We start from the raw sequence: 19,622 nt of genomic DNA, 5'->3' as shown, positions 1-19,622 counted from the left end.
GACACCCGTCACGCGTCGCCGCGCGCCGCCCAGTGTGAACGCGCCTTTCATTTGCATATAGCATACGTACACTTCCAGACGCAGAAGGCTTTACAAGCTCTTGGTGTTTTGTCAGAAAGGTAAGTATAATATAAACGTTTACGACAAAATAAATTGTGATGTAAAGATGCTGACTATATTGTAAACTTGAATAGGTATGTTACAGTAAACTTAATGTCATCATGATCAACCCATCGCCCGCGCCGCGTCGCTGCTGAGCACGGGTCTCCTTTCAGCTGAGAAGTGTTTGGGCTTGTGTTTGGAGAGGTCTACCATGCTGGCCAATTAGTACAGATTGACAGACTTCACACGCCTCTGAGAACATTGAAGAAAGTGAACCGAGAAGGACCAAATTGCGACACCCAAACTGGGTATCCATAATACTTTGTACATACTTAATATGATGTAGTTTATGGAAATGCAATAAATGAAAATTGAAATTGAACATAATATGGAGTACTCTCGTATCAAGTATGTAGATGTCCTCACGATTCACCATCATAATCAACTCACTAGAGAGTACGGGTATCCTCTCAGAGTGAGAAGGGTTTTGGCCGTAGTCTACCACGCTGGCCGTGTGCGGATTGGTAGACTTCACACACCTTTGAGAACATTATGAAGAACTCTCAGGCATGCAGGTTTCGTTACGATGTTTTCCTTCCCCGTCAAAAAGAAAGGCACATAACTCCGAAAAGTTAGAGATGCATGCCCGGGATTGAACCCCCGACCTCCGATTAGAAGGCGGACGTCCTAACCACTAGGCTATCACAGCTTCTCACGATTAAAGCAACATAGCTTCGAAAAATTAGAGGTGCGAGCCCGAACCTTCGACCTCTGTCTTACTTATCCACTGGGCTATCACCAGTTTTATGCTTAGTAACCGTGGTATACCATAAACTCCTTAGCAGGCCACGTCACCGTCAGAGAATGCCGCGGCACGTGCAGGCGGAGGCGGAGGGCAAACATTGCCACATTCGCCACGTGAACGATAAGGCACCTATCGCTGATAGCGCGGCCGCCTGCACGCCGCGCATGCCACTCCTATTACGCCATGCGACCAATTTTTATTGTAATTTTAATTTATAATTGTAACAGGCACGCAAGAAAGTTTCGTTATACCTACATAAAACGCTAGGTTCGATCCCAGGCATGCGCCGCTAACTTTTCGGAGCTATGTGCATTGTATACAATTATATATGACTTGCCTCAACGGCGAAGGACAACGTCGTGAGGAACTTGGAATGATCCGTCCAGTGTGGAGTACTACAAGTTCACGACAGTTGTGAAACTTGTAACAAAACGGCTTTACCTACACAAGCAGGCGTCATTTTTAGGTAGGCTAGATAGGCTATGTAAGACAAAATGACTAGGTATCCAAACAAATCATCCGAGATCAAACCGAGAGTTTCTTCACTCAGTTCACTGAGGTAGTGCTACACAAGAGATCGTTGGGGTATAATGGTTTGAAGAGCAAACGAAATCGACAATCAAAGTGCATGCAGCGTTGCCTGCTGGCTCGGTGCCAGCGAGTGATGTATGGGTGTGAGCCGCTCTGAATCACTGAGTACAGATTTGCATCGCCGGGTGTGCGCGAGGAATAAAGATATTGGTGCATAATGTAATGTGGGTTATAACTTGATCTTATAGTCGATAGACGTCCACAACTGGACATAGGTCTCTTGTAGAAACTACCACATGCCGCGGTCTTGCGCCTCCTGAATCCAGCGGCTCTTTGCGACTCGTTCGATGTTGTTTTGCGCCTTCCGGTGCGAGGTCGCCATTCCAGCACCTTGGAAGTAGGGACACCAAAGTCTATCGGGTTTTTGAACTATGCCATTGTCACTTTAGCTTTGCAACCTGCTGAGCTGTGTAGGTTACTCTGGTTCTGCTATGGGTCTCCTCAATTCTGATTTGATTCCAAGCAAAGCTCTCTCCATCGCCCGCTGAGTGACTTTTAGCTTTCTTATGAGGCCATAGTTAGAGACAATGTTTCGGATCCATATGTCATCACTGGCAACACGTACTGTTCGAAGACTATGATCTTCAAGCACTCAGGAAGGCTTCTGAAATGGTCCATCACAAATCAAAATGCATCAAGGTTTTTGTCGCGGCGTGCTGGGATGACATGTTGTAGCCCGTAACAGTTTGAGATGCCAATGGGGGTATGGCGCATCGCCCGCGCTCGCCTGCACCGGGTTAGCGCGGGAGCTGTGCGGGTGTGCGGGGCGTTCTCTCCCCGACTGCCATCTCGACCTGTCGCGTACTGGAGTATAATTTCGTTTTTATTCCGAGTCACGTCGCGGTGCTCTCAGCGCGCCCGTGCGGCGAGCATGACTGCATGTGGGTCGGCGAACGGTACGCGGACTTTCTTTTTTATTTCCTACAGTTCCTACGCCTCTCAAGTATTAAAGCGTTTCAGCGGAAGATTGTACCAAGGATACGCTGTGAAAAAAGTAAAAAAATAAATAGTCAAGTGCGAATCGGATTCGCAGACGAAAAGTTCAGTACAAACGTACAAGATACAACACTATTAAAAAAAACCATGGTGGTCATTTTGAATTTTTTTTTCATTTGTTTAATAGCGGCAATAGAAATAGGTCTGTGAAAATTTCAACTCTCTAAAATATTACAGTACGGTTCATGAGATACAGCCCGCTGAAAGTCAGACAGACGGATCGAAACCAATTCAGAAGTGTTCAGTTTGTATTTTGAATGTAATTATATCGAACGCAGAACAAAAACCATTTTATCTTGTACTAGCTTATATGCTCGGGACTTCGTCCGCGTGGACTACACAAATTTCAAACCCCTATTTTACCCCCTTAGGCGTTGAATTTTCAAAAATCCTTTCTTAGCGGATGCGAACGTCATAATAGCTATCTGCATGCCAAATTACAGCCCGATCCGTCCAGCAGTTTGAGCTGTGCGTTGATAGATCAGTCAGTCAGTCACCTATTTCATGTTATATATTTCGATGTACATTAAAATTTCCATTCTCTGCAGGGCCGGTGAATGGTCGAGAAGGCTGGTACAATCACAGCGTACCAACAAGACGCTAAATCAAATAGCACGGAGCGTAGTCCGTGGCAACTGGCACGCTGCCAACGCCGTGATGTATGCGCCAAGGCACTCTGATTCACTGAACAGACCTTAGTATTATCCTGTTGGCCAAAGCTGCGGTGATATAGTGGGAAATACATCATCATCATCATTATCCGATAGATGTCTACAGCTAGAGATAGCTTTGCAACCTGCTGAGCTGTGTCGGATACTCTGGTTCTACGGAACCGCGACGGGTTCGTGAACGTCCCTATGTGAAAAAGGACCCCGGATGGGTTCGAAACTAATCGGGCTAACGTCGACTAAACACGTGAGTAAAGCCGATTTCGCCTACATGTACTGAAACAGCTTTTTTCGTCGTCTTTTCAAAAAGATTATGGGATCTCTAAAAGCTGAGATTTCTCGAAAAATTCGAAGTCGTTGTTTTTCTCTATGTACCTAAGTGGCACTCCCATTTACGTGTTGCCTGGTATCGAATTTCTAAATGTACAAGGCACTCCCGTACTGGCCTCTCCCTCTTTACGTGTTGTTTATCATTAGCCTACATCATAATACTAGCAAGTTGAGACTTTTTAGGGGAAAACCTCTTTAGGAGCATTGGGCAATTTATGTTAATAGTGTTCAGGTGCCGATAGATTTAAAAACTAAACTAATGTTAATTTACAAATTATAAAATTACTAGCTAATGCCCGCGACTTCGTACGCGTGGATTTAGATTTTTTAAAATCCCGTGGGAGTTCTTTGATTTCCCGGGTAGCCTATGTCGTTCTCCAGGTCTTAAACTATACCTATGCAAAAAATCACGTTGATCTGTTGCTTCGTAGCAACGTGATTGAAGGACAAACCAACAAATCAATAAACCAACAAATAAACACACTTTCGCATTTATAATATGGGTAGTGATACAGGAGGAGCAAACTGCTGAATAAAAGCCCTTGGACTAAATTTTAGTAGGTACAACTATTTATTGGTCCAAAACAGAGACTATATTTTGTACTCTCTTCGGTGGCCAAAAACGACCGGATTAAAGATAAGGAAACCGATACTTTGGGGTCCCAAAGTGGTAGAATGGCGACCTCGCACCGGCAAGCGCAGCGTTGGAAGACACTAGGTGGACAGACGACATCAGAGTCGTACGAAGCCGCTGTATTCAGGCGGCACAAGACCGTGGCGTGTCCACCAGACACCTATCGGTTGAGAATGATGCGTGCAAGCACAAGCAGGGCGCGTGGGGTCGTCGCCCCCGCGTGACGCAAGCACGGCAACTTTCTAACCGCCCGACGCGCGACGTCAGCGCACGAGCATTCTGGTTAAGGCCGGTCGTTCTACCTTCACTTGGGTTTAAATATCACGCCACGGCGCAAGGGCACTGCTCCCGGGCTTCTAATTTAACTTTTGCTCACTTCACTCCGTGGCAGGTACACAGGGCCTTTCTATAACTGTAACTGCTCGCTATATGAACGTACTATCAGCTAGCTATGAGAGTTACTAACCATACAAAACCGTATCTGAATTGAATTACTCAGAATGAAATGCTAGGTATTTTCATCTTCTGAAGTTTAGTTTTCTTACAAATTGTAATTAATACTGAGAATGCTTATCTAAATGTTTTCTTGAGATAGGACTTAAACATCAGTTTTTTTAGCCATTTCTGAATTATGTTTCTACAATGGCCTTTCTAATATGGTTTAACTAAGTCTATAATTCACACACACAGATAGCTGTTAAGAAATTCGCTAAGAAAGGATTTCTTGAAAGTTCAACGCCTAAAAGGGGTAAAATAGGAGTTTAAAACGGTGACATAGTATCTATAGCACGCGACAGGTCGAGATGACAATCGGGGAGGGAACGCCCCGCACTAACCCGGTGCAGGCGAGCGCGGGTGACGTGCGGCTGTGCAGGTTGTGTAGTCCAGGCAAACGAAACCGCGGACATAAGCTAGTGGGATATAAATGTAGACTTCAGTTAATTATGGTGCCTATTTTCGGTTATCGGTTATTGACCAATAGAGATAAGAGCACCGATTGATATCATAAATCATAAATCCTTTATTTTGCTAGAATACATGTCACAATGGTAGTTAACTTTTAAGGTAAGTAAGAATCAATGTAATGTATCGAAGACTACATGTTCAAATCGGACAATCGAGTGGATTGATTCATGATTCGCATCGCATCGGGCGCGAACCCAGAAGATGCAGGTTCGAATCCTGCCAGGTACGGTATTTAAAAATTATTTAATTAAATATCAATTGCTTTAGCCGTGAAGAAGAACATCGTGAGGAATTCTATATGCCTGCGAGTTCTCCATAATGTTCTCAAAGTTGTGTGAAGTCTGCCAATCCGCACTTGGCCAGCGTCATGGACATAGATAAAAGAACTTCTTTTGTCTATGGTCGTGGACTATGGCCTTCTCATTCTGAGAGCAGACATAAGCTTAGTAGTGGGCCGGTGATGGGTTGATCATCATGACCAATTAACATCATCATCATGATCATGATGATGATGATCATCATGATCATGATTATGTTAATTTATCCAAACCCGAATGTAACGCGTGAACCGTGAACTTATTTCTTTCGAAACCTTCGAAACTGTACCAAAGAGACAGGTTTATCTTACAGTTAACTTTTACTAAATTAACATTGCCAGAAACCCAAAACTAACTTTAAAACTACAATAAATCCTTTCTCTTTTAAATCATTAAAATGTACCTACTTCAAGTGGAGTGGATTATTTTTATCCTTGTAACCATTATGTGGTGGCACGCAGAAACCTAACCCCGGGCGGAGATTCGGAGCTAACGGTCACGCTACCGAGGTCTGGTTTAAATGGCCACATTAATAGGGTGACCATGTGGTCCTAATATCTCTATATATAAAAATGAATCGCTAAATGATTTGCTGATCGCAAATCTCGAGAACAGCTGAACCGATTTTGCTAATTCTTTTTTTATAATATTCCTTGAAGTACGAGGATGGTTCGTAAAGAGAGAAAAAATTTAAAAATTTGAATCGACTGTTAGGCGGTACGAAGTTCGCCGGGGCAGGTAGTGATGGATAAATTAAGGAATTTCGGTTACACATAATATAAACATACCAGAAGTGAATTTTAAATATTAATCACGACGCGCACAGGCTTATCGAGAGTTTTACCTCTTATAATAACCCAACTGCAATATTAACTTGATTAGGGCCCAATTGCTATTGCGACCACTCAATCGAAATATGGCGACCTAAACACAAAAAGCATTTACTAGTCGTCGAGTCGTGCGTCGGAACGAGACTAGCTCAAAAACCATCAACCACCCGTATTCATACCATCCACTAAAGATGGCTGCCTCGCCACGCGCCACGCGACTTCATTTCAAAAGCCGCCAAATACAAGTGCGATAACACTTGACAAACAGACAGACAGACACACAGACAACAAAGTGATCCTAGAAGGGTTCCGTTTTTCCTTTTGAGGTACGGAACCGATAGACGAAGTCCCAAGGCACTAGAATAGCGACCTCGCACCGGAAAGCGCAGCGTTGGAAGACGTCCCACTAGGTGCACAGATGACTTCAAACGAGTCGCACGAAGCCGGTAACAAAATATAATAAATATTTTATACTATTTAAAAAGGAAGGCTCTTCTTAGACCTGGGCGCGTTTGGAACCCTCGTAGCTTTAGTTTTAAGTACGTATTAATTATCACGACTATATCATATCATCTTACAAATAAAAATTTATGACAATCAGGAAGCGTAAAATTTTACCAATTCTGAATAAATAATTTGAGTTTGAGTTTGGAAGTATCCAACGAATGCGATCAGATTGGAGAGCATACTCGTGACAGGTCTCGGTTCGACGGCCGGCCTTAGCCTAGTTGAGTGACGTGAAGGGGCCCAGCCTGCGCGCCTGCGCCCCACCGCCACCACCGCCCAGCACTGCTGCAATAAGGTCACGCAACACACTTACCGCCACATGTGAACGGCGAATGCCTACGTTTTTGTAAGGCAATTAATATTACGCTATGACTAACTTAATATTGGTCGCAACTGGCAACAACAACTTCTATAACAGGTAGTAATATATTCATGTAATATGACTTGTATAAAACAAGTTATAATATCTAACTGTTATGAAAGCTCAGCGGCCGATGAAGAGAGCTATGTTACCAGAGCTGAGTTACCAAATAGCTTAGCGGGTTGCGATGCTGAAGTGGCAATTGGCAGGATACATAGTTCGAAAAGCCGATAGACGTTGTTGGGGTCCCAAGGTGCTGGCCTTGAAGTGGCAAATGGACAGGGCATATAGTTTGAACAGTCGATAGACGTTGGGGTCCCAAGGTGCTAAAATGGCGACTTCATACAGGAAAGCGTAGAATTCAAAGACTACATATACACCAGATGGACAGGCGACATCAAACAAGTCGTAAGGAGCCGCTGGAGCGCAAGACCCTGGCGTGTGGAAGTACAGCCAGGGAGGTCGTCGAAAAGAATGAATGAATCAGAAAGTTAAAAAAAATGAGAATAAAAAAATTGAGACAGCATCGAAGAGATCTGCTGTAACACCATGTAAAGCAACTCTTACACCACCACAACAACTACGAAGTATGTACAACCATGTCAATGAGGGACATAAATAGAAAGAGAATCTTAGCTAATAATTTGAGCGTCGTTTAGGCTGTGGGCTTGCATAACTCGCCTCGGGTCGCGAGCACACACGTTCCGTAATACGACACGTACGTAGTTGCGTAACGTGCCGATGAGAGATTAGGTGGGCAGTATTTCAGCAGCTGTCACTGTGACGTCACCGTCACGTGTCATCCGTCCCGCCTTTGCACGAGTGACAGCGAGTCTAATATAACGTAACCCACAAATTGTGTATTGAATCATCGGCTTCATTCACGTTAGTTATGGAAGAGCAGGCTGCAGAACCCTATTTGATAAAATTTACAACTATCGGTGACAAGTGACAGGTGACAATTTGATAATTCGACAATTTTATTATAATAAAATAATAATAATAAATAATAAATTCTCTTTGACGACCTCCCCTGGCGCAGTGGTAAGCGCTATTTTATAATTTCTAAAAATTTTATAATTTCTAAATTTCTGTTCTGGTCTGGTGGGAGGCCTCGGCCGTGGCTAGTTACCACCCTACCGGCAAAGCCGTGCCGCCAAGCGATTTAGCGTTCCAGTACGATGCCGTGTAGAAACCAAAAGGTGTATGGGTTTAATTAAATTGCCATGCTCCTTCCAGGTTAGCCCGCTCCCACCTTAGACTGCATCGTCACTTACCATCAGGTGAGATTGCAATCAAGGGCTAACTTGTATCTGAATAAATAAAAAATAAAAAACGTTTATTCGCTGGAATGTGGGTACATGTAGGTCTACATCAGTTTAGTCACACCTTACACATTCTCCCAGGTCCTGGTGTGCAAATGGTTAATGAATATTGACATTATTATTTGCATGGAAAATTCGACAAGGTTGTCGCGACAATTCTCCGTTTATTTTCATTTTCATTGTCACCTGTGATTTTAAAATTTACAGGTGATAATGAAAATCTCACAAACTTGTCGACTTGTCGGGTTTCATGAAGTAGGGCCCAACGGGGGGATAATTCTGTGTTCAACGATGAATGATAGTCACCGAGCTCGTTTGACATTTCTTTTTTTTTTTTTTTTTTTTTCTAGATTTTTGTAGAGGGTTTGTTTACAACCTAAACATGTCACCCTCATAGGAGCAAACATTTCATTATGTTCTAACTTCTAAAATTTGAGTACGTTTTATACAGCTTGCACAGTGCTCTGGCCTCCTTAGACAAAGGGAGGGCCAAAACACTGTTACAAGTACCCACATCTCTCAAGTCAATATTAAACCTATTTATAAAATTATGCCTTTCTATTTCGTTCCGGACACACTCCACTAAGACGTGATACACATCCTCGATTATATCGCATTCTGTGCATTTTGGCGAGTTTGATTTTCCAATAAGGTATGCAAATCCGTTCAGTGGAATGTGACCGGAACGTAGTCTTAAAGCTACTACAATTTCGAATCTACTTAACTTAGCACCAATAAACCACGGTTGCCGAGGGAGGGATGGCTGTATAGTCTTATACCATATGCCTTTGATGAGAGATCTCTGGTCAAAATGTTCCTTCCACATATCAAAACATCTTTCTTTTACTAAAAAAATTAGATCACTGAAATAGGGTAGCCCATCAAATGACCAGTCAGAATACGATGCTTCTTTGGCTAGGTGGTCGACTTCCTCGTTACCTGGCAAGCCTATGTGAGATGGGATCCATTGTAGACATAGATACTTTTTATTAGATAAGATCTTAAGGATTGATTTTATGATATCATATGCTAGTGGTACACCGCGAAAAACAGTTGTAGTACATTTCAACATATGCTGAAGGGCACTCTTTGAGTCCGTAAGAATCACATAATTGCCAGGAGCAAGGGAGTCAATATATGCCACAGCTTCCGCTATAGCCACCAACTCAATGTGCATGATAGACATATTCGAATTAACTCGTAATCCGACCGATGTTCCCGATTGAGTGTCTAAGAAAGCCATACCAGAACCATCCTCTCCTTTGCAACCATCCGTGTAAATCCTGTAGAAATTTTCATATTTATCGGCAATGTAATGCATACAAAGATTTTTTAACACATTCTGATTGTATTGCCTTTTAGCGTTCTTGATCGTCTCAATCTCCGTGTTAACTACATTTGTTAAATCCACATTGCTGATCCAAGTATCTAGGGAAAAACAGTCCAAATTATTACTCTTATGAAATGCGGTGTGTTTGAACTCGTCGTGAACTAAAGCTAATAAAGGTTTATTTTTGCATCTCCAATATCTATCTTGACAAAGGGCACTGAGAACACTAAGTGTATTCGCTAGCTCACTTTCCGAGATTGATACCGACTTAAACCAAAACTTCCCGGCCAGGTAGTATCTTCTTGTACATAAGGGTTGGAGATATAGCTCCGATTCCATTACATGAATCGGCGTGCTTCTGATAAAACTACCAACAATCCGCATGTATTGGTTCTGAATTTTATCCAACTTACTTAAGTGTGTATTACAGCTGTTTGCAAATAGGAAGCTAGCATAATCTAATCGGCTTCGTACTATAGCAATGTACAATTTTCTTAAATGGGTTGGGTGAATGCCCCACCCCGGCCCTACCAATACTTTAAAAACATTAAAAAACTTTGAGCATCTTTCTTTTAATTCATTAATGTGTTTTTTCCACCTTAGAGAATAATCTAACCATAGACCTAAGTGTTTTACGCAATTGGCCATCTGCAGAGTAGAATCATTGACAGTTAAATTTACCGTTGCATCTTTATAGCCCCTTCTAAAAATACATATTTTACTTTTGACTGCTGATACCTGTAATCCTAATTGCATCGCAGTATGAACAAATTTATTTAATTCTAATTGTAAGACCTGTGACCCTCTTTGGGTATTTTTGCACATCAAATAGATTACAAAATCGTCAGCGTATTGAGAAATTGAAACCTTATCAGTATTTATACATTTACACAGATCTAATGTCGCAATATTGAAAAGCAGAGGTGAGAGCGGATCTCCTTGAGCCAACCCCTTCCCAGTTTTCCGGCAAATATATGAATTCTCAACATTAATTTTAAGATTCCTCTCATTTAAAAAATTCCACAAGTAGCTGCATAATCTGCCACTGATTCCTAATAAGTCCATAGACTTAAGTAGCACTGAAATATCTATATTGTTGTAGGCATCTTCTAGGTCTACGAAACAAGCTATTGTGGCTTGTTGTTTAGATAAAGCTATTTGTATTCTTGAGACTAATGTGGATAAATTTTCCAACGAAGATCGACTTTTACGAAAACCGGTGGTAACTGGTAATAGAATCTTATTCTTTTCTATGTGCCACTCTAATCTATTGATTAGTATGCCATGAAAAATTTTACAGATGCACGATATCATTGAAATGGGTCTGAGAGATAAAGGGAAGTTAGGACCTCTGCTGTGTTTTGGGATAGGAATAATAATTATATCCCTCCATTGTTTAGGAACAAATCCATTCATAAAAAAAATATTGTATAGTTGTAATAAGATATTTTTGGCATTTTTAGGTAAGTTCTTAATCATGGAATATGATATGTTGTCGGCACCAGGGGAAGTATCTTTATTTTTAATACAACTAAGCAATTCTTGCAGTGATATTTTTGTATCTAGAGATACGTTGCTTGTTGAGAAAACTGGTTTATCCGGAGAAACATAATCAGGTGTGAGCTTTTCTAGAAGTTTGACACATTCATCCTTTGGAATATTACTGCTAGGATTGTGACGGCCCTTGAACCATCTCATTTTATACCAAAGCTCGTTTTGATTGGAAGCTCCATCTAAAGAATTGCAAAACGTTTGCCACGATTTATTACGGTCGGTGCGTATCCTTCTCTGTGATTTTTGAATTTTCTCTTGTAAAATATCAAAATTTTGGGGGGTGGGATTACGTCGAAAAGTTGACAGGGCCAGTCGACGTTCTGCAACACATTTAGAAAGGTCCGGGTTCCAGTAGGGCTTAGGGCGAAATTTTTTAGAAGGGTTCAGACTTATTTTTATATGTGGAATATGAAGATCTGCAGCTATATTTAAGTAATTAATAAAATTATCGTACGAAGTCTGTAAGTCTTCCTTAAATTCAAATTTTTCAAACATTGATTTTAGGCAGCTTTTATAGTTTTGCCAATTAGCCTTTTTGTAATTACGTTGGGGAAAATTATTAGGACGGGCATTAAATTCAGTTGAAATTTTAATCATTAGGTGATCACTGCCCAGAGATTCGTTTAAAACCGTCCAATTGAAGTTCAAAACAATATCTGAAGATATTAATGAAATATCTGGAGCTGACTGCCTACATTGACCACTCACCAGATGTACACGCGTCGGAGTACCGTCATTTAAAGTGCAAAATAAATGGTCTTCGAGGGCATCAAATATTTGAACCCCTCTTGAGTCGATTTTATTAGACCAATTTGTATGGTGACCATTGAAGTCGCCTAATATTAATGTTTTCTTTCTAAATCTTGAAAATAAAATATCCCACTCTTTTTGATGTGTACGAGCCGATGGAGGACAGTATAAAGAGATAATATGATTAATATCGTCGCAGTTATGAACTTTAATTCCTATCATTTCTATGCCTGAACTTATATCTGATATTTGCAGCAGGTCAGCTTTGATAGATCTATGCACAAATAGTGCGACACCTCCATACGAGTCCGCCCTATCTTTACGGAAGATATTGTAATCTTTTACCTGTAATGTCGTGCTCGAGTCTAACCAGGTTTCACTCAGAGCAGCAATGTGAACTTTTTCCTGCAAGAGAATATTTTGAAACGACAACAACTTAGGCTTAACACTTTGCGCATTCCATTGTATAATGTTCAGTTTTATGTTATTATTATTACTAGCCATTATTAATAAATGAGTCAATAATTGTCTTAATAAAGGACCAGTCAGATATATAATCCATCAATGCCGAATACACCCACTCAAATACGCACTTTGCAATATTCTTAATTTTTAATTGTATAGGAATTCCTTTCAAAAATAAAATATTTTTAAGCCTGCTCAAAAGCTCTAAAAATGGTATCCTGTTATTTTGTTGATTAGAATTATTCTCCTTTTCTTTAGTATTGTACAAATCTTCACTTTCCTTAGTAATTTCTTCCATATCTTCAAATCGCCTTCGTGGAGTCTTTGTTGTTTTAGCTGTACTGTGAGAACTAGTTGGTTTGTGAATAATAGCGGTAGTCTTTACAACATGTGCATATGTGGATGTATCTGATGATGCGGGCGGTTTATTTATATTTGCTGATGTGTAGGACGTCGTAGGAAGAATAGGTGAGGAAGGGCAGTCCGGCATATTGGGTGGCCTCTCTGGTCTCAATGGCACGTAAACAGATAACGCTTTTTTATAGGTACAATTAAGTTCGGCCATTATCTCTCTAAGTTTTCGTTCTTTAAGATAACTGGGACACGTCTTTGACATCGCCATATGGTTTCCATTACAGTTAACACACTTATAAGTTGTAGTTGTGCAATTGTCGTGGTTTCCACCGCATTTTGGGCAAATGACCTTGAATGAGGGACACCTTCTAAGAATGTGACCTAGCCGCCAACATTTTGAGCACTGAGAGACCCGGAAAATATATGGTTCTATATTAATTTTGAGACCGTCTACTGATATGTATTGGGGTAGCTGTTTGCCTCTAAAACATAGCCGAACGCATTCACTAGGAGTCCAGCCGTTTACCGCTGTATCGCTACGGCGGTCGAGGCGCATAATGGATAGTAATTCGATTTCATTGGGGCATTCAATACTTTTGGCGATTTCTTCGCTTGACAAGTCCAAGTCCACTCCTCTTATGATACCATATGATATATCTTTCTCCAACGCCCTATAGATTCTCCAGCCTTTATCAATAAACTCCCTACAATTTTCTAGTTTCTTAGCGCTGATTTCATTAGGCACATGGAGCCGAATTTTAAAAGGGCTGATATATTTTACTCTTTCGATGTCACTCAAATTATTCTTTTTAAAAAGTTTTGCCATTGCAAACTGTTTGGGTAAAATTTCCGAACTAGAGATATATATTTCAATTGAATCGTTTCCGGGTTTCGTCTTTTTCCCTCTGCTTCCCACCGTAGTCCATTCACTCTCCTCATCATCTGATCTTGTTCTCTTCTGAGCTCTTAAATCCTCTTCCCTGCACACTTCTAAAGTCATATCTACCTCTTCCTCTTGGTTGTATTGGTGCTCTTCTACTAACATTACTTCCTGTTGTATATCATTCTCGCCGCGTAACACAATTGTATTATTTGCATTTGCGTACCCGTCACTGTCTTTACTCATTGCGTATAAACCCGTCCGGCCGGCCGTAGGCAGGTAGATAGATACCTACGTTGCTTCGCGGCCGGCGCGCGTAAATAAAATTGTAAGCGGTAGCACTCGGTCGGACGCGGCTCCTTCGCACGGTTACCGCGACGAAACTGGACATTTCTTTTTAATCCACATTTTCCATTTCGAGGTTTCTGAACCGATTTGCAAAATTTCTTTTTGCTCCCCTTATTTTATCTACTTGTGCATTAAAATAGTTAACTTACAGACTAACAGATAATAATTTACAGGATGTATGTTGATAACGCCTTTTGCATATATAGCATTCCAACTGTCAATTTATTGGCTTGTATGTTACTTTTCAAACCGGTTAACATTATCAACTGAGATGTCAGATGTTATCTCATATCTCTTAGAGAATTAGTCAACTGTCAAATTTAATTTGTCAATAGTAATTAACTATTCATTAAAATGACTATGTATAGTCTTTAGCATAACTTCTATTACTAATGATCTCATTTGAATATACAACTTTGTTTATAAAGACTGTAAATTTAATATTTATTTCACCATAACTTCTGGGTTCTGTATTAACTTTTAACAGATATCAAATCATTTATTCTAGAAGAAACACTATTCGATTTTTTAATCACTTTTAAGGTTCCGTACCTCAAAAGGAAAAACGGAACCCTTATAGGATCACTTTGTCGTCTGTCTGTCTGTCTGTCGGTCTGTCAAGAAACCTACAGGGTAGTTCCCGTTGACCTAGAATCATGAAATTTGGCAGGTAGGTAGATCTTATAGCTTACATTTGGGGAAAAATCTGAAAACCGGGAATTTAAGGTTCAAACACACAAAAAAAAAATTAAATTGTGGTCATGAACTAATAATTAGTATTTTCACTTTCGAAGTGAGTGACTATATCAAGACTATATCATATGAAAGGTCTTCACCTGTACATTCTAAAACAGATTTTTATTTATTTTTAAGCATCATAGTTTTTGAATTATCGTGCAAAATGTCGAAAAATTACGACTGTAGTACGGAACCCTCATTGCGCGAGCCTGACTCGCACTTAGCCGGTTTTTATCTATAGGTTCTACCTTAAAACGTTGATAGGCATAGTACGCAATCGGGAAGGAAACCCTCACCTCATATCCCGATTGCCATCTCAACCTGTCGCGTACTATAGGTAGTAGGTACCATTGATAAAAATCCAGCAAGCACCTCAGCACTAGTAAGATGTATGTATGTATATGTTTATAAAATAATGTTTTCTTTACGTTTTCGTATAAATAAAGGCAGAAATAAGGTCAAACACATATTTTTGTAGAGCGTGTCGCTATGCCGCATTAAATAGCAATGTGTGTACACAATACAAATATAGGTGAATGTTTAAAATAACAATAAGCCTCCAAGGTTTCGACAAAAATTTACACCTTTACCACCAAGTCGTACCTATGATACTTACCTCCTGATACTGCATTGAACCGCGTTACTAATTCGGTAAACCACAGGTATTTATTTATAAATATAAGTAGCAATGAAATTACTGAGCGTTCCTTAAATAACAAAAATATATAAAAACTATTATCATTCCCAACATGTTTGGCTCGCCATTAAGCCGCTTGTGTGCAGTGTATCGGCAAACTCATATAGCCTTGTAAACCTACGCGTTTTCCTCCTTTGTTCAACTTTAAAAACAAAATTTTCTATTCAAAGCAGATCGTAGATTTTGTTTCCTCCGTCCTAAATCACCAGTACAATGTTCTGCATTCTGAGACAATAACAATAATATTCAGGGTGACTACCTTCCTTTTTGTTTCTTCCTCGATTTCTTTTGTTTGTTGGTTAACGCTATTTCAAAATCATACGAGGAACACCTAGAGGCAGCGTAGAGCCTGTACAAACAGGCATAGCCTCGTAATAAACTACTAGCTTATGCCCGCGACTTCATCCGCGTGGACTACACAAATTTCGAACCCCTATTTTACCCCCTTAGGGGTTGAATTTTCAAAAATCCTTTCTTAGCGGATGTCTAAGTGTATGATGTTAGTACGTCCAGTAGTTTGAGCTGTGCGTTGATAGATCAGTCAGTCAGTCAGTCAGCCAATCACCTTTTCGTTCTATATATTTAGATATCACTTCAATCAATTTCAAGAACTTAGAATAACCTCCGACTCGATGGACCGACGGATTTAAGAAAGTGAAGACAACTGGATGAAGATATAGTCGTGTATGTCTAGCAGTAGACGCAAAAATGCTTATAATGATACTAAGAAATTTTTCTTATTATCACTTCAATAAATAAAATTGTAATAATTATTATCACTATTATTCATTAAATATTCATTGTTATTAATTAATTATTATTAAAATCTGTCTTTAACTTCAATCGACCAAACAATTATGTATCTATTAATTTTTCAGACAGACCATGAATATCCAATCACTAATTTTCCCAAGTCTTACGGACAGGTCAAAATGGCAATCGGGGTCAGGACGCCCCGCACACCCGCGCTATCCCGCACAAACCCAGTGCGGGATAGCGCGGGTGTGGGGGGCGTCCCCTAGCCTCATATCTCGATTGCCGTCTCAACCTGTCGGAGACTATAGGTAGGTACAAGGTAGGTATACATAAACACAGAAGTACAAGAGAACGGATCATACATAATGGTACATAGCCGGCGCCTTATGTTGTGTGTACGTGAGCAATGAGTACCTAATGAGTAATGAGCTAGGGCCGATGCGATGCAGAAGTAGCTATGGTGTAATCGTGAGTCAAGTTCGCGCGACCTTGGCAAAGACAAAGACCACGGCGTTATGCTGAATAACTCCGAACACCAACTATTGTTATACGGAAATTAGGATATGGCTCGTTACACTATATATTATTTTGCGAAGAGAGGAGGGAAACGCTCCATGGCAGCCTGTCAGTCTAAGAAGACCCAGTAGGGCGATTGTCTAAAACCTGCATCAATCATTATTACAATCTCAATTGTTGTGATTGAATTAATAATAATAATAATAATTTATTTATTCTTCAAATTTACATATGAACATAAACACTAGGGAAACTGTAATAGCTGTGTTAGTTAAAAAAACTGTGTTACAGCTATTAGCGAATTGCACTGAATTTGTGCGATTTGTGTTGCAACAATGCATTGTAGCCAATAGTGTGCGAGCGTAAACCAATCAGAGGTGATTTTGTGACATTGTAGCTGTCATTCTACCGCAATCAAGCAGCAGGACCGTCCTAAGAAATTCAAAACCACGGTGTTACGAAAAAAATAAAATAGTATAGCAAATGGCGATAAAAGTATACCTAAACAGGCAGCCAGCTGTGTGACTGGAATTTAAATGAGCATGCAAACACAATGAAAACATTAGCGAAGTAATAGAGGAACTGTGCACTTTGTATTCACGCCGGTGCCGACGTGATCAATTACTTCAATATTTATGTGGGATGTTGGATTCGCAGATCAGTTTGTTGTTGTGCCTGAAGGGCCCCTCGCAGTCCTTGAAGCGATACGAAATTATCTAGTGACTTCTCCTAACGTATTTTAGGATGACAATCATTACACTGGGTATATATTATCTTAACAAACACGACAGACGGACAGGCAGACAGACAACAAAGTGATCCTACAACATAGAGGTACTTTAGTACATAATAATTCAATGTCCTATAAGGGTCGTTTTTTCCTTTTGAGATACGGAACCCTAAAAATTAAAGTAATAAAGTATTAGGTCTTAGTTACGAACTTTAAAATGTTATGAATATTCTAAATGGAGTTTGACAGTATAAAGAATGTTTGAGCTAAATATTTACACTCCAAAATATGTGTTGTGATATAAAACGAAGGCTTCTAACTTGTTCTTCTGCAAATGTTTGAATTAACTAAATACATGTAGAGTGACACGTTGACCATATTGACTGTAGTCAGCCTCTGCAATCTTGAACAAACATAATCTGACCGCAGCAGGAGGATCACGGTGGGTTTAACGCGCTATACAAATACCAAAAGGTTTTATGGTCAATTAGCTATGAGCTGTAAATTTTGATGGTAATCATTGGTGATTAAATCCTTAAAATGGAAATTAAGTTTTTTTACGGATCCGCACCTCAAAAGGGAAAAAAAACCGGCCAAGTACGAGTCAGACTGGCTCACCGAGGGTTCCGTGGGTACTCGGGTATTTTTTTGACATTTTACACGACAAATCAAAAACTGTTATGCATAAAAATCTATATATATAAAAGGAAAAGGTGACTGACTGACTGACTGACTGATCTATCAACGCACAGCTCAAACTACTGGACGGATCGGGCTGAAATTCGGCATGCAGATAGCTATTATGACGTAGGCATCCGCTAGGAAAGGATTTTTTAAAAATTCAACTCCTAAGGGGGTGAAATAGGGGTTTGAAATTTTGTAGTCCACGCGGACGAAGTCGCGAGCATAAGCTAGTAAATAATAAAATGGGACCACCTCTGAAGTATGTCCTACAGAACAAAAAAAGAATTATCAAAATCGGTTCATAATTGACGGAGTAATCGCGTAACAAACATACAAAAAAACAAAAAATAAATAAAAAAAACATACAGTCGAATTGAGAACCTCCTCCTTTTTTTGAAGTCGGTTAAAATATGTTGTAGAATGTAAAGGTAAAGCCCTTTCATATGATACTCCACTTGGTATAGTTATTTTACTTTGAAAATACTAATTATTTGTTCATTAACACATTTTTTTTGTTCACATCACATCGCAATTTCTCCGTGTGCAAAGTGCCAAGACAGATTTGTCTGTTTCAGGAGTTTAGCGAATTGGGCTTATGGTTCTAGGTATATCATGATATCATGGACTTCCGCAAAGCAACAGCTGCTTCTACTTCTATACATTTGGAATGGTGCTGATCAGAGGCGGATTATCTCTAAGGCAAACTAGGCACGTGCCTAGGGGCGCGAGATTACGAAGAGGCGCGCGCAATCATCTAGAGTTTGATTAGTGAGTCTTTGTTTCAGATATCTTCGTTTCTATGCAAAATCTTGGAGTGACCGCCTCTTCTTTAATATAGTAAATTGTCAAGTCTTCACTCGTTCAATTCACCAACTACCAGCTTTGCAATTTCAATGCGCTACATGTCAAGATGGCAATCGAGGAGGAAACGCCTCCCGCGCCCGCACAGCCCCCGCGCTAACCCGGTGCGGGTGAGCGTGGGTCACGGGTGGGTGTGTGGGTATTGCCATCTCAACTTATCGCGAACTATATACGATTCATCGTTCTTTTGAAGTTCTTACAAAATTTAATATGGCTGTTAGAGGGGCCCAAGGTGCTGGAATGGCGACCTCGCACCGGAACATGCAACTTTGGAAGGCCCCCCACTAGGTGGACGGACAACATCAGACGAGTCGCAGGGAGCCGCTGGATGGCGGCGGCGCAGGACCGTGGCATGTGAAGTCCCTACAAGAGACCTACGTCCAGCAATGGACGTCTATTGGTTGATGATGATGAAATTTCTCCAAGGGCACTTGGGTTTCCACTCGCTCAAAACCAGAAGAGACTGCGACCAAATTGGTACAATTTGCAAGATTCTTAGGGGTGTGATCGACTGCTCTGAACACCTG

General features: G+C 40.5%; 1 protein-coding gene across 1 annotated transcript in view; it reads right to left on the bottom strand.

The window, feature by feature from the left end:
• Nucleotides 1-19,622, bottom strand: part of Pits (Protein interacting with Ttk69 and Sin3A) — a 275,032-nt gene that overhangs the window by 240,347 nt on the left and 15,063 nt on the right. The window lies entirely within an intron of this gene.

Source organism: Maniola hyperantus, chromosome 16, assembly GCF_902806685.2.
Source record: "Maniola hyperantus chromosome 16, iAphHyp1.2, whole genome shotgun sequence".
NCBI classification, from domain to species: Eukaryota; Metazoa; Arthropoda; class Insecta; order Lepidoptera; family Nymphalidae; genus Maniola; species Maniola hyperantus.
Note: the sequence above shows the minus strand (reverse complement) of the source record. Positions and strands in the feature narration are given on the sequence as shown.